Below are 15,214 nucleotides of genomic sequence, written 5' to 3' on the forward strand. Positions count from 1 at the left end.
TCCACCTCCCCCTCCCTCCCCTTCTTCATTCCCATCCACCACCCCCTCCCTCCCCCTCTTCATTCTCCACTACCTACCCCTCCCTCCCCCTTTTCTTTCTCCTCCACCTCCACCTCCCTCCTCCTCTTCATTCCCCTCCACCTCCCCCAACCTCCCCCTCTTCAGTCCCATCCTCCACCCCCGCCCTCCCCCTCTTCATTCCCCTCCACCTACCCCTTCCTCCACCTCTTCATTCCCCTCCATCTCCCCCACCCTCCCCCTCTTCATTCCCCTCCACCTGCCCCTTCCTCCCGCTCTTCATACCACTCCACCAGGCCCTCCCTCCCCCTCTTCATTCCCCTCCACCTCCCCCTTCCTCCCATCTTCATTTCCCGCCACAACCCCCTCCCTCCCCCTCTTCATTCCCCTCCACCACCCACCCGCTCCCCATCTTCATTCCCCTCCAACCACTCCTCCACCCCCCTCGTCATTCTCTCCACCTGCCACTCCCTTCCCCTCTTCCTTCCCATCCTCCCCCTCCCACCCCCTCTTCATTCCCCTCCACCTCCACCTCCCCCTCCCTCCCCTCTTCATTCCCTCCACCACCTCCTCCATCCCCCTCTTCAATCCTCTTCACCTACCCCTCCACCACCCCTCCATCCCCCTCGTCATTCCTCTCCATCTTCCTCTCCCTTCCCCTCTTCTTTCCCGTCCATCACCCCCTCCATCCCACTCTTCATTCTCCTCCACCTCACCCTCCCTCCACCTCTTCTTTCTCCTCCACCTCCCCCTCCCACCTCCTCTTCATTCCCCTCCACCTCCCCCTCCCTCCCCCTCTTCATTCCCATCCACCACCCCATCCCTCCCCTCTTCATTCTCCACCACCTCCACATCCCTCCCCCTCTTCTTTCACCTCCACCTCCACCTCCCTCTTCATTCCCCTCCCATGCCCCTCCCTCCCCCTCTTCATTGCCATCCTCCACCCTCTCCCTCCCCCTCTTCTTTCCCCTCCACTTCCCCTTCCACCTCCTCTTCATTCCCCTCCACCTCCCCCTCCCTCCCCCTCTTCATTCCCCTCCACATCCCCCTCCTCCCATCTTCATTCCCCTCCACATCCCCCTCCCTCCTCCTCTTCATTCACCTCCACCACCCCCTCCCACCCCCTCTTCATTCTCCTCCACCTCCCCCTCCCTCCCCCTCTTCATGCTCCTCCACCTCCCCCTCCCTCCACTTATTCATTCACCTCCACCTCTCCCCTCCCCCTCTTCTTTCTGCTCCACCTCCACCTCACTCCTCCTCTTCATTCACCTCCACATCCCGCTCCCTCCCCCTCTTCATTCCACTCCACCATCCCCTCCCTCCCCCTCTTCATTCTCCACCACCACCACCTCCCTCCTCCTCTTCATTCCCCTCCACCTCCCCCTCCCTCCCCCGCTTCATTCCCCTCCACATCCCCCTTCCTCCCATCTCATTCCCCTCCACATCCCCCTCCCTCCCCCTCTTCATTCCCCTCAACCACCCACTCCCTCCCCCTCGTCATTCCTCTCCACCTGCCCCTCCCTTCCCCTCTTCTTTCCCATCCTCCCCCTCCCACCCCCTCTTCATTCCCCTCCACCTCCACCTCCCCCTCCCTCCCCCTCTTCATTCCCCTCCACCACCTCCTCCATCCCCCTCTTCAATCCTCTTCACCTACCCCTCCACGACCCCTCCATCCCCTCGTCATTCCTCTCCATCTGCCCCTCCCTTCCCCTCTTCTTTCCCATCCATCACCCCCTCCATCCCACTCTTCATTCTCCTCCACCTCACCCTCCCTCCACCTCTTCTTTCTCCTCCACCTCCCCCTCCCACCTCCTCTTCATTCCCCTCCACCTCCCCCTCCCTCCCCCTCATTCCATTCCACCACCCCCATCCCTCCCCTCTTCATTCTCCACCACCTCCACATCCCTCCCCCTCTTCTTTCACCTCCACCTCCACCTCCCTCTTCATTCCCCTCCCCTGCCCCTCCCTCCCCCTCTTCATTGCCATCCTCCACCCTCTCCCTCCCCCTCTTCTTTCCCCTCCACTTCCCCTTCCACCTCCTCTTCATTCCCCTCCACCTCCCCCTCCCTCCCCCTCTTCATTCCCCTCCACATCCCCCTTCCTCCCATCTTCATTCCCCTCCACATCCCCCTCGCTCCTCCTCTTCATTCACCTCCACCACCCCCTCCCCACCCCTCTTCATTCTCCTCCACCTCCCCCTCCCTCCCCCTCTTCATGCTCCTCCACCTCCCCCTCCCTCCACTTATTCATTCACCTCCACCTCTCCCCTCCCCCTCTTCTTTCTGCTCCACCTCCACCTCCCTCCTCCTCTTCATTCACCTCCACATCCCGCTCCCTCCCCCTCTTCATTCCACTCCACCATCCCCTCCCTCCCCCTCTTCATTCTCCACCACCACCACCTCCCTCCTCTCTTCATTCCCCTCCACCTCCCCCTCCCTCCCCCTCTTCATTCCCCTCCACATCCCCCTTCCTCCCATCTTCATTCCCCTCCACATCCCCCTCCTCCCCCTCTTCATTCCCCTCAACCACCCACTCCCTCCCCCTCTTCATTCTCCTCCACCTCCCCCTCCCTCCCCCTCTTCATTCACCTCCACCACCCACTCCCTCCCCCTCTTCATTCCCCTCCACCTCCCCCTCCCTCCCCCTCTTCTTGCTCCTCCACCTCCCCCTCCCTCCACTTATTCATTCACCTCCACCTCTCCCCTCCCCCTCTTCTTTCTCCTCCACCTCCACCTCCCTCCTCCTCTGCATTCACCTCCACATCCCGCTCCCTCCCCCTCTTCATTCCTCTCCACCATCCCCTCCCTCCCCCTTTTCATTCTCCACCACCACCACCTCCCACCCCCTCCTCATTCCCCTCCACATCCCCCTCCCTCCCCGTCTTCAATACCCTCCACCTCCCGCTCCCTCCCCCTCTTCATTCCTCTCCACCATCCCCTCCCTCCCCCTCTTCCTTCTCCACCACCACCACCTCCCTCCCCCTCTTCATTCCCCTCCACATCCCCCTCCCTCCCACTCTTCATTCTCCTCCACATCCCACTCCCTCCCCCTCTTCTTTCTCCTCCACTTCCCCATCCCTCCCCTTCTTCATTCTCCTCCAACTCCCCTCCTTCCCCCTCTTCTATCTGCTCCACCACCACCTCCCTCCCCCTCTTCATTCCCCTCCACATCACCCTCCCTCCCACTCTTCATTCTCCTCCACATCCCCCTCCCACCCCCTCTTCTTTCTCCTCCACTTCACCCTCCCTCCCCTTCTTCATTCTCCTCCACCGACCCCACCCCCTCTTCTTTCTCCTCCACCTCCAGTTCCCTCCTCCTCGTCATTCCCATCCGCGATCCCTTCCCTCCCCCTCTTCATTCTGCTCCACCTACCCCTCCCTCCCCCTCTTCTTCCTCCTCCACCTCCCCCTCCCTCCCTCTCTTCATTCTCCTCCACCTCCCCCTCCCATCCCCTCTTCATTCCCCTCCACCTCCCTCACCCTCCCCCCCTTCATTCCCATCCACAATCCCCTCCCTCCCCTCTTCATTCTCCTCCACCTCCCCTCCCTCCCCCTCTTCTTTCTCCTTCACCTCCCCCTCCCTCCCCCTCTTAATTCCCATCCACCACACCCTCTCTCCCCCTCTTCATTCCCATCCATCGCCCCCTCCCACCACCACTTCATTCATCTCCACCATCCCCTCCCTCCTCCTCTTCATTCCCTTCCACCCCCTCCCTCCCTCCCTCTCTTGATTCCCCTCCGCCACCTCCTCCCACCCCCTCCTCATTCCCGTCGTCCACCCCCACCCTCATTCACTTCATTCCCATCCACCTCCCCTCCCTCCCCCTCTTCATTCCCGTCCACCACCCCCACCCTCCTTCACTCCATTCCCCTCCACCACCCCCTCCCTCCAGCTCTTCATTCTCCCCCACCACCCCCTCCCTCCCCCTCTTCATTTTCCTCCAACTTCCCCCTGCCAACCCCTCTTCATGCCCCTCCACCCCCCTTCATTCTCTTCCACCACCCCCACAGTCCCCATCTTCATTCCCATCCTCCACCCCCTCCCTACCCCTTTTCATTCTCCACCACCACCACCTCCCACCCCCTCCTCATTCCCGTCCACATCCCCCTCCCTCCCCGTCTTCAATACCCTCCACCTCCCGCTCCCTCCCCCTCTTCATTCCTCTCCACCATCCCCTCCCTCCCCCTCTTCATTCTCCACCACCACCACCTCCCTCCCCCTCTTCATTCCCCTCCACATCCCCCTCCCTCCCACTCTTCATTCTCCTCCACATCCCACTCCCTCCCCCTCTTCTTTCTCCTCCACTTCCCCATCCCTCCCCTTCTTCATTCTCCTCCAACTCCCCTCCTTCCCCCTCTTCTATCTGCTCCACCACCACCTCCCTCCCCCTCTTCATTCCCCTCCACATCTCCCTCCCTCCCACTCTTCATTCTCCTCCACATCCCCCTCCCACCCCCTCTTCTTTCTCCTCCACTTCCCCCTCCCTCCCCTTCTTCATTCTCCTCCACCGACCCCACCCCCTCTTCTTTCTCCTCCACCTCCAGTTCCCTCCTCCTCGTCATTCCCATCCGCGATCCCTTCCCTCCCCCTCTTCATTCTGCTCCACCTACCCCTCCCTCCCCCTCTTCTTCCTCCTCCACCTCCCCCTCCCTCCCCCTCTTCATTCTCCTCCACCGCCCCCTCCCATCCCCTCTTCATTCCCCTCCACCTCCCTCACCCTCCCCCCCTTCATTCCCATCCACAATCCCCTCCCTCCCCTCTTCATTCTCCTCCACCTCCCCCGCCCTCCCTCTCTTCTTTCTCCTTCACCTCCCCCTCCCTCCCCCTCTTAATTCCCATCCACCACACCCTCTCTCCCCCTCTTCATTCCCATACATCGCCCCCTCCCACCACCACTTCATTCCCCTCCACCATCCCCTCCCTCCTCCTCTTCATTCCCTTCCACCCCCTCCCTCCCTCCCTCTCTTGATTCCCCTCCGCCACCTCCTCCCTCCCCCTCCTCATTCCCGTCGTCCACCCCCACCCTCATTCACTTCATTCCCATCCACCTCCCCTCCCTCCCCCTCTTCATTCCCGTCCACCACCCCCACCCTCCTTCACTCCATTCCCCTCCACCACCCCCTCCCTCCAGCTCTTCATTCTCCCCCACCACCCCCTCCCTCCCCCTCTTCATTTTCCTCCAACTTCCCCATGCCAACCCCTCTTCATGCCCCTCCACCCCCCCTTCATTCTCTTCCACCACCCCCACAGTCCCCATCTTCATTCCCATCCTCCACCCCCTCCCTCCTCCTCTTCATTCAACACCACGACCCCCTCCCTCCCCCTCTTCATTGCCCTCCAGCTCCCCCTCACTCCCCCTCTTCATTCCCCTTCCTCCCATCTTCATTCCCCTCCACATCCCCCTCCCTCCCCTCTTCATTCCCCTCAACCACCCACTCCCTCCCCCTCTTCTTTCTCCTCCACCTCCACCTCCCTCCTCCTCTTCATTCACCTCCACATCCCGCTCCCTCCCCCTCTTCATTCTCCACCACCACCACCTCCCTCATCCTCTTCATTCCCCTCCACCTCCCACTCCCTCCCCCTCTTCATTCCCCTTCCTCCCATCTTCATTCCCCTCCACATCCCCCTCCCTCCCCTCTTCATTCCCCTCAACCACCCACTCCCTCCCCCTCTTCATTCTCCTCCACCTCCCCCTCCCTCCCCCTCTTCATTCACCTCCACCACCCCCTCCCTCGCCCTCTTCATTCTCCTCCACCTCCCCCTCCCTCCCCCTCTTCTTGCTCCTCCACCTCCCCCTCCCTCCACTTATTCATTCACCTCCACCTCTCCCCTCCCCCTCTTCTTTCTCCTCCACCTCCACCTCCCTCCTCCTCTTCATTCACCTCCACATCCCGCTCCCTCCCCCTCTTCATTCCTCTCCACCATCCCCTCCCTCTCCCTCTTCATTCTCCACCACCACCACCTCCCACCCCCTCCTCATTCCCCTCCACATCCCCCTCCCTCCCCGTCTTCAATACCCTCCACCTCCCGCTCCCTCCCCCTCTTCATTCCTCTCCACCATCCCCTCCCTCCCCCTCTTCATTCTCCACCACCACCACCTCCCTCCCCCTCTTCATTCCCCTCTACATCCCCCACCCTCCCACTCTTCATTCTCCTCCACATCCCCCTCCCACCCCCTCTTCTTTCTCCTCCACTTCCCCCTACCTCCCCTTCTTCATTCTCCTCCACCGCCCCGCACCCCCTCTTCTTTCTCCTCCACCTCCACCTCCCTCCTCCTCGTCATTCCCATCCACGATCCGCTCCCTCCCCCTCTTCATTCTGCTCCACCACCACCTCCCTCTGCCTCTTCATTCCCCTCCACATCCCCCTCCCTCCCACTCTTCATTCTCCTCCACATCCCCCTCCCTTCCCCTCTTCTTTCTCCTCCACTTCCCCCTCCCTCCCCTTCTTCATTCTCCTCCACCTTCCCCCACCCCCTCTTCCTTCTCCTCCACCTCCAGTTCCCTCCTCCTCGTCATTCCCATCCATCGCCCCCTCCCACCACCACTTCATTCCCCTCCACCAACCCCTCCCTCCTCCTCTTCATTCCCTTCCACCCCCTCCCTCCCTCCCTCTCTTGATTCCCCTCCGCCACATCCTCCCTCCCCCTCCTCATTCCCGTCGTCCACCCCCACACTCCTTCACTTCATTCCCATCCACCTCCCCTCCCTCCCCCTCTTCATTCCCGTCCACCACCCTTCATTCTCTTCCACCTCCTCCACAGTCCCCATCTTCATTCCCATCCTCCACCCCCTCCCTCCCCCTCTTCATTTTCCTCCAACTTCCCCCGCCAACGCCTCTTCATTCCCCTCCACCCCCCTTCATTCTCTTCCACCTCCACCACAGTCCCCATCTTCATTCCCATCCTCCACCCCCTCCCTCCCCCTCTTCATTCAACACCACGACCCCCTCCCTCACCCTCTTCATTGCCCTCCAGCTCCCCCTCACTCCCCTCTTCATTCCCATTCACCAACCCCTCCCTCCCCTCTTCATTCTCCTCCACCACCCACTCCCACCCCCTCTTCATTCCCCTCCACCTCCCCCTCTCACCCCTCTACATTTCCATCCACAAACCCCTCCCACCCCCTCTTCATTCCCCCCCCACCACCCCCTCCCTCCCCCTCTTCATTCCCCTGCACCTCCCCCCCTCCACCCCCTCCCTCCCCCTCTTCATTCCCCTCCACCATCCATTTCCCTCCCCCTCTTCATTCCCTTCCATCTCCCACTCCCACCCCCCTTCATTCCCATCCACCAGCACCTCCCTCACACTCCTCATTCTCCTCCACCACCCCACCCTCCCCCTCTTCATTCTCCTCCTCTTCCCACTCACTCCCCCTCTTCTTTCTCCTCCACCTCCCCTCCCTCCCCCTCTTCTTTCTCCTCCACCTCTCCCTCCCTCATCCTCTTCAGTCACCTCCACCACCACCTCCCTCCCTCTATTCATTCTCCTCCACCTACCCCTCCCTCCCACACGTCATTCCCCTCCACCACACCTTCCCTCCCCCTCTTCATTACCCTCCTCGACCCCCTCCCTCACCTCTACATTACCCTCCACCTCTCCCTCCCTGCCCCTCTGCATTCCCATCCACCACCACACCCTCCCCATCTTCATTCCGCTCAACCACCCCCTCCCTCCCCCTCTTCATTCCCATCCACCACCCCCAGCCTCAGCCTTTTCATTCCCCTCCACCACCCCCTCCCTCCCCTCATCATTCCACACCACCTCCCCCTTCGTCCCTCTCTTCATTCCCCTCCACCACCCCTCCCTCCCCCTTTTCTTTCCCATCCACCTCCCCCTCCCAACCCCTCTTCATTCACCTCCACCACCCCCACCCTCCCCCTCTTCATTCCCCTCCACCTCCCCCTCTTTCCCCTCTTCATTCCCATCCACAAGCCCCTCCCACCCCCTCTTCATTCCCCTCCACCACCCCCTCCCTCCCCCTCTTCATTCCCCTGCACTTCCCCCCCACCACCCCCTCCCACCCCCTCTTCATTCCACTCCAACACCCCATCCCGCCCCCTCTTCATTCCCTTCCATCTCCCACTCCCACCCCCCTTCATTCCCATCCACCAGCACCTCCCTCACATTCCTCATTCTCCTCCACCACCCCACCCTCCCCCTCTTCATTCTCCTCCACTTCACACTCCCTCCCCCTCTTCTTTCTCCTCCACCTCCCCTCACTCCCCCTCTTCTTTCTCCTCCACCTCTCCCTCCATCATCCTCTTCAGTCACCTCCACCACCACCTCCCTCCCTCTCTTCATTCTCCTCCACCTCCCCCTCCCAACCACTCCTCATTCCCCTCCACCACCCCAACCCTCCCCCTCTTCATTCCGCTCCACCACCCCCATCCTCCCCCTCTTCATTCCCATCCACCACCCCCACCGTCCCACTTTTCATTCCCCTCCACCACCCCCTCCCTCCCCCTATTCATTCCCCTCCACCACCCCTCCCTCCCCCGTTTCATTCCAATCCACCACCCCCTCCCAACCCCTCTTCATTCACCACCACCACCCCCTCCCTCCCCTCTTCATTACCCTCAACCTCCCTCTCCCTCCCCCTCTTCATTCTCCTGCACCTCCCCCTCCCTCCCCATCTTCATTCCCCACCACCACCCGCTCCCTCCCCTCTTCATTCCCCTCCACCGCCTCTCCCTCCCCCTCTTCATTCCCCTCCACATCCCCCTCCCTCCCCCTCTTCATTCCCCTCCACATCCCCCTCCCTCCCCTCTTCATTCCCATCCACCACTCCCACCCTCCTTCACTCCATTCCCCTCCACCACACCCTCCCTCCAGCTCTTCATTCTCCCCCACCAACTCCTCCCTCCCCCTCTTCATTCCCCATCCACCTCCCCATGCCAACCCCTCTTCATTCCCCTCCAGCACCACCCCTTCATTCTCCTCCACCACCCCCTCAGTCCCCATCTTCATTCCCATCCTCCACCCCCCCTCCCCCTCTTCATTCCCCTCCACCAACTCCTCCCTCCGCATCTTCATTCCCATCCACCTCCCACTCGCTCCCCCTCTTCATTCCCCTCCACCATCCCCTCCCTCCTCCTCTTCATTACCTTCCACCACCTCCTCCCTCCCCCTCTTCATTCTCATCCACCACCCCCTCCCTCCCCCTCCTCATTCCCCTCCACCACCCACTCCCTCCCCCTCTTCATTCCCCTCCACCACCCCTTCCCTCCCCCTCTTCATTACCCTCCTCGTCCCCCTCCCTCCCCTCTACAATACCCTCCACCTCACCCCCCTTAACCACTTCTATCTCCTCCACCTCCCCCTCCCTACCCATCTTCATTCACCTCCACCACCCCTCCCTCCCCCTCTTCTTTCTTCTCCAACACCACCTCCCTCCCCCTCTTCATTCCCTCCACCACCCCATCGCACCCCTCTTCTTTCCCCTCCACCACCACCAGCCTCCCTCTCATCATTCTCCTCCACCACACCCTCCCTCTCCCTCTTCATTCCCCTCCACCTACCCCTCCATCCCCCTCTTCATTCCCATCCACCACCCCCTCCCGCCCCCTCTTCATTCACATCCACCACTCCTCCCTCCTTCTTTTCATTCCCCTCCACCTCCCATTCCCTCCCCCTCTTCATTCTCCTCCACCACCCGCTCCCTCACCCTCTTCATTCCCCTCCTCCACACCCTCCCTCCCCCTCTTCATTCTCCTCCACCACCCCCTCCCTCCCAATCATTATACCCATCCTCCACCCCCCTCTTCATTCCCATCCACCACCCCCTTCCTCCCCCTCTTCATTCCCGTCGACCGCCCCCTCCCACCCCCTCCCACCCCCTCTTCGTTCACCTCCACCACGCCCTCCCTCCCCCACTTCATTCCCCTACACGTTCCCGTCACTCCCCCTCTTCATTCCCCTCCAGATCCCCCTCCCTCCCACTCTTCATTCTCCACAACCTACCCCTCCCTCCCCCTCTTCTTTCTCCTCCACCACCCCCTCTCTCCCCCTCTTCATTCCCCTCCATCACCCCATCCCACCCTTCTTCATTCCCCTCCACCACCCACTCCCTCCCTCTCTTCATTCCACTCCACCACCCCTCCCTCCCCCTCTTCTTTCCCATCCACCACCCCCTGCCTCCCCATCTTCATTCCCCTCCACCACCCCTCCCTTCTCCACTTCATTCCCATCCACCACCCCCTGCCTCCCCCTCATCATTTTCCTCCACCACCCCCTTCGTCCCCCTCTTCATTCCCCTCCACCTCCCCCTCCCTCCACCTCCTCATTCCCCTCCACCACACCCTCCCTTCTTCTCTTCATTCCCCTCCACCTCCGCTCCCCCTCTGCATTCTCCTCCAAGACCCCCTCACTCCCGCTCTTCATTCCCCTCCAGCTCCCCTACCTCCCTCTATTAATTCCCCTCCACCACCCCCTCCCTCTTTCTCTTCATTCCCCTCCACCACCCCCTCCCTCCCCCACTTCATTCCCCTGCACCTCCCCCCCACCACCCTTTCCCTCCCCCTCTTCATTCCCCTCCACCACCCCATCCCTCCCCTCTTCATTCCCCTCCATCTCCCACTCCCACCCCCCTTCATTCCCATCCACCAGCACCTCCCTCACACTCCTCATTCTCCACCACCACCCCACCCTCCCCCTCTTCATTCTCCTCCACTTCCCCACTCCCTCCCCCTCTTCTTTCTCCTCCACCTCCCCTCCCTCCCCCTCTTCTTTCTCCTCCACCTCTCCCTCCCTCCACCTCTTCAGTCACCTCCACCACCACCTCCCTCCCTCTCTTCATTCTCCTCCCCCTCCCCCTCCCTCCCACTCGTCATTCCCCTCCACCACCCCTTCCCTCCCCCTCTTCATTCCGTTCCACCACCCCCTCCCTCCCCCTCTTCATTCCCATCCACCACCCCCACCCTCCCCCTTTTCATTCCCCTCCACCACCCCCACCCTCCCTCTCTTCATTCCCCTCCACCTCCCCTCCCTCCCCCCTTCATTCCCATCCACCTCCCCCTCCCAACCCCTCTTCATTCACCTCCACCACGCCCACCCTCCCCCTCTTCATTCCCCTCCACCTCCCCCTCTCTCCCCTCTTCATTCCCATCCACAAGCCCCTCCTACCCCCTCTTCATTCCCCTCCACCACCCCCTCCCTCCCCCCTATATTCCCCTGCACTTCCCCCCACCACCCCATCCCACCCCCTCTTCATTCCCCTCCACCACCCCATCACTCCCCCTCTTCATTCCCTTCCATCTCCCACTCCCACCCCCTTCATTCCCATCCACCAGCACCTCCCTCACACTCCTCATTCTCCTCCACCACCCCACCCTCCCCCTCTTCATTCTCCTACACTTCCCACTCCCTCCCCCTCTTCTTTCTCCTCCATCTCCCCTCCCTCCCCCTCTTCTTTCTCCTCCACCTCTCCCTCCCTCAACCTCTTCAGTCACCTCCACCAACACCTCCCTCCCTCTCTTCATTCTCCTCCACCTCCCACTCCCATCCACTCTTCATTCCCCTACACCACCCTTTCCCTCCCCCTTCTCATTACCCTCCTCGTCCCCCTCCCTCCCCTCTACATTACCCTCCACCTCTCCCTCCCTGCCCCTCTGCATTCCCCTCCACCACCCCCACCCTCCCCCTCTTCATTCCGCTCCACCAACCCCTCCCTCCCCCTCTTCATTCCCATCCACCACCCCCACCGTCCCCCTTTTCATTCCCCTCCACCACCCCCTCCCTCCCCCTCTTCATTCCACACCACCTCCCCCTTCGTCCCTCTCTTCATTCCCCTCCACCACCCCGTCCCTCCCCCTCTTCATTCCCCTCCAACACCCCTCCCTCCCCCGTTTCATTCCAATCCACCTCCCCCTCCCAACCCCTCTTCATTCCCCACCACCACCCGCTCCCTCCCCTCTTCATTCCCCACCACCAACCCCACCCTCCCCCTCTTCATTCCCCTCCACCACCCCCACCCTCCCCCTCTTCATTCCCCTCCACCTCCCCCTCTCTCCCCTCTTCTTTCCCATCCACAAGCCCCACCCACCCCCTCTTCATTCCCCTCCACCACCCCCTCCCTCCCCCCTATATTCCCCTGCACTTCCCCCCACCACCCCATCCCACCCCCTCTTCATTCCCCTCCACCACCCTATCCCTCCCCTCTTCATTCCCTTCCATCTCCCACTCCCACCCCCCTTCATTCCCATCCACCAGCAGCTCCCTCACACTCCTCATTCTCCTCCACCACCCCACCCTCCCCCTCTTCATTCTCCTCCACTTCCCACTCCCTCCCCCTCTTCTTTCTCCTCCACCTCCCCTCCCTCTCCCTCTTCATTCCCCTCCACCTACCCCTCCATCCCCCTCTTCATTCCCATCCACCACCCCCTCCCGCCCCCTCTTCATTCACATCCACCACTCCTCCCTCCTTCTTTTCATTCCCCTCCACCTCCCATTCCCTCCCCCTCTTCATTCCCCTCCACCACCCGCTCCCTCACCCTCTTCATTCCCCTCCTCCACACCCTCCCTCCCCCTCTTCATTCTCCTCCACCACCCCCTCCCTCCCAATCATTATACCCATCCTCCACCCCCCTCTTCATTCCCATCCACCACCCCCTTCCTCCCCCTCTTCATTCCCGTCGACCGCCCCCTCCCACCCCCTCCCACCCCCTCTTCGTTCACCTCCACCACGCCCTCCCTCCCCCACTTCATTCCCCTACACGTTCCCGTCACTCCCCCTCTTCATTCCCCTCCAGATCCCCCTCCCTCCCACTCTTCATTCTCCACAACCTACCCCTCCCTCCCCCTCTTCTTTCTCCTCCACCACCCCCTCTCTCCCCCTCTTCATTCCCCTCCATCACCCCATCCCACCCTTCTTCATTCCCCTCCACCACCCACTCCCTCCCTCTCTTCATTCCACTCCACCACCCCTCCCTCCCCCTCTTCTTTCCCATCCACCACCCCCTGCCTCCCCATCTTCATTCCCCTCCACCACCCCTCCCTTCTCCACTTCATTCCCATCCACCACCCCCTGCCTCCCCCTCATCATTTTCCTCCACCACCCCCTTCGTCCCCCTCTTCATTCCCCTCCACCTCCCCCTCCCTCCACCTCCTCATTCCCCTCCACCACACCCTCCCTTCTTCTCTTCATTCCCCTCCACCTCCGCTCCCCCTCTGCATTCTCCTCCAAGACCCCCTCACTCCCGCTCTTCATTCCCCTCCAGCTCCCCTACCTCCCTCTATTAATTCCCCTCCACCACCCCCTCCCTCTTTCTCTTCATTCCCCTCCACCACCCCCTCCCTCCCCCACTTCATTCCCCTGCACCTCCCCCCCACCACCCTTTCCCTCCCCCTCTTCATTCCCCTCCACCACCCCATCCCTCCCCTCTTCATTCCCCTCCATCTCCCACTCCCACCCCCCTTCATTCCCATCCACCAGCACCTCCCTCACACTCCTCATTCTCCACCACCACCCCACCCTCCCCCTCTTCATTCTCCTCCACTTCCCCACTCCCTCCCCCTCTTCTTTCTCCTCCACCTCCCCTCCCTCCCCCTATTCTTTCTCCTCCACCTCTCCCTCCCTCCACCTCTTCAGTCACCTCCACCACCACCTCCCTCCCTCTCTTCATTCTCCTCCCCCTCCCCCTCCCTCCCACTCGTCATTCCCCTCCACCACCCCTTCCCTCCCCCTCTTCATTCCGTTCCACCACCCCCTCCCTCCCCCTCTTCATTCCCATCCACCACCCCCACCCTCCCCCTTTTCATTCCCCTCCACCACCCCCACCCTCCCTCTCTTCATTCCCCTCCACCTCCCCTCCCTCCCCCCTTCATTCCCATCCACCTCCCCCTCCCAACCCCTCTTCATTCACCTCCACCACGCCCACCCTCCCCCTCTTCATTCCCCTCCACCTCCCCCTCTCTCCCCTCTTCATTCCCATCCACAAGCCCCTCCTACCCCCTCTTCATTCCCCTCCACCACCCCCTCCCTCCCCCCTATATTCCCCTGCACTTCCCCCCACCACCCCATCCCACCCCCTCTTCATTCCCCTCCACCACCCCATCACTCCCCCTCTTCATTCCCTTCCATCTCCCACTCCCACCCCCTTCATTCCCATCCACCAGCACCTCCCTCACACTCCTCATTCTCCTCCACCACCCCACCCTCCCCCTCTTCATTCTCCTACACTTCCCACTCCCTCCCCCTCTTCTTTCTCCTCCATCTCCCCTCCCTCCCCCTCTTCTTTCTCCTCCACCTCTCCCTCCCTCAACCTCTTCAGTCACCTCCACCAACACCTCCCTCCCTCTCTTCATTCTCCTCCACCTCCCACTCCCATCCACTCTTCATTCCCCTACACCACCCTTTCCCTCCCCCTTCTCATTACCCTCCTCGTCCCCCTCCCTCCCCTCTACATTACCCTCCACCTCTCCCTCCCTGCCCCTCTGCATTCCCCTCCACCACCCCCACCCTCCCCCTCTTCATTCCGCTCCACCAACCCCTCCCTCCCCCTCTTCATTCCCATCCACCACCCCCACCGTCCCCCTTTTCATTCCCCTCCACCACCCCCTCCCTCCCCCTCTTCATTCCACACCACCTCCCCCTTCGTCCCTCTCTTCATTCCCCTCCACCACCCCGTCCCTCCCCCTCTTCATTCCCCTCCACCACCCCTCCCTCCCCCGTTTCATTCCAATCCACCTCCCCCTCCCAACCCCTCTTCATTCCCCACCACCACCCGCTCCCTCCCCTCTTCATTCCCCTCCACCAACCCCACCCTCCCCTCTTCATTCCCCTCCACCACCCCCACCCTCCCCCTCTTCATTCCCCTCCACCTCCCCCTCTCTCCCCTCTTCATTCCCATCCACAAGCCCCTCCCACCCCCTCTTCATTCCCCTCCACCACCCCCTCCCTCCCCCCTATATTCCCCTGCACTTCCCCCCACCACCCCATCCGACCCCCTCTTCATTCCCCTCCACCACCCCATCCCTCCCCTCTTCATTCCCTTCCATCTCCCACTCCCACCCCCCTTCATTCCCATCCACCAGCAGCTCCCTCACACTCCTCATTTTCCTCCACCACCCCACACTCCCCCTCTTCATTCTCCTCCACTTCCCACTCCCTCCCCCTCTTCTTTCTCCTCCACCTCCCCTCCCTCCCCCTCTTCTTTCTCCTCCACTTCTCCCTCCCTCAGCCTCTTCAGTCACCTCCAC

The sequence above is a fragment of the Heterodontus francisci genome, unplaced genomic scaffold (assembly GCF_036365525.1).
Source record: "Heterodontus francisci isolate sHetFra1 unplaced genomic scaffold, sHetFra1.hap1 HAP1_SCAFFOLD_178, whole genome shotgun sequence".
NCBI lineage: Eukaryota > Metazoa > Chordata > Chondrichthyes > Heterodontiformes > Heterodontidae > Heterodontus > Heterodontus francisci.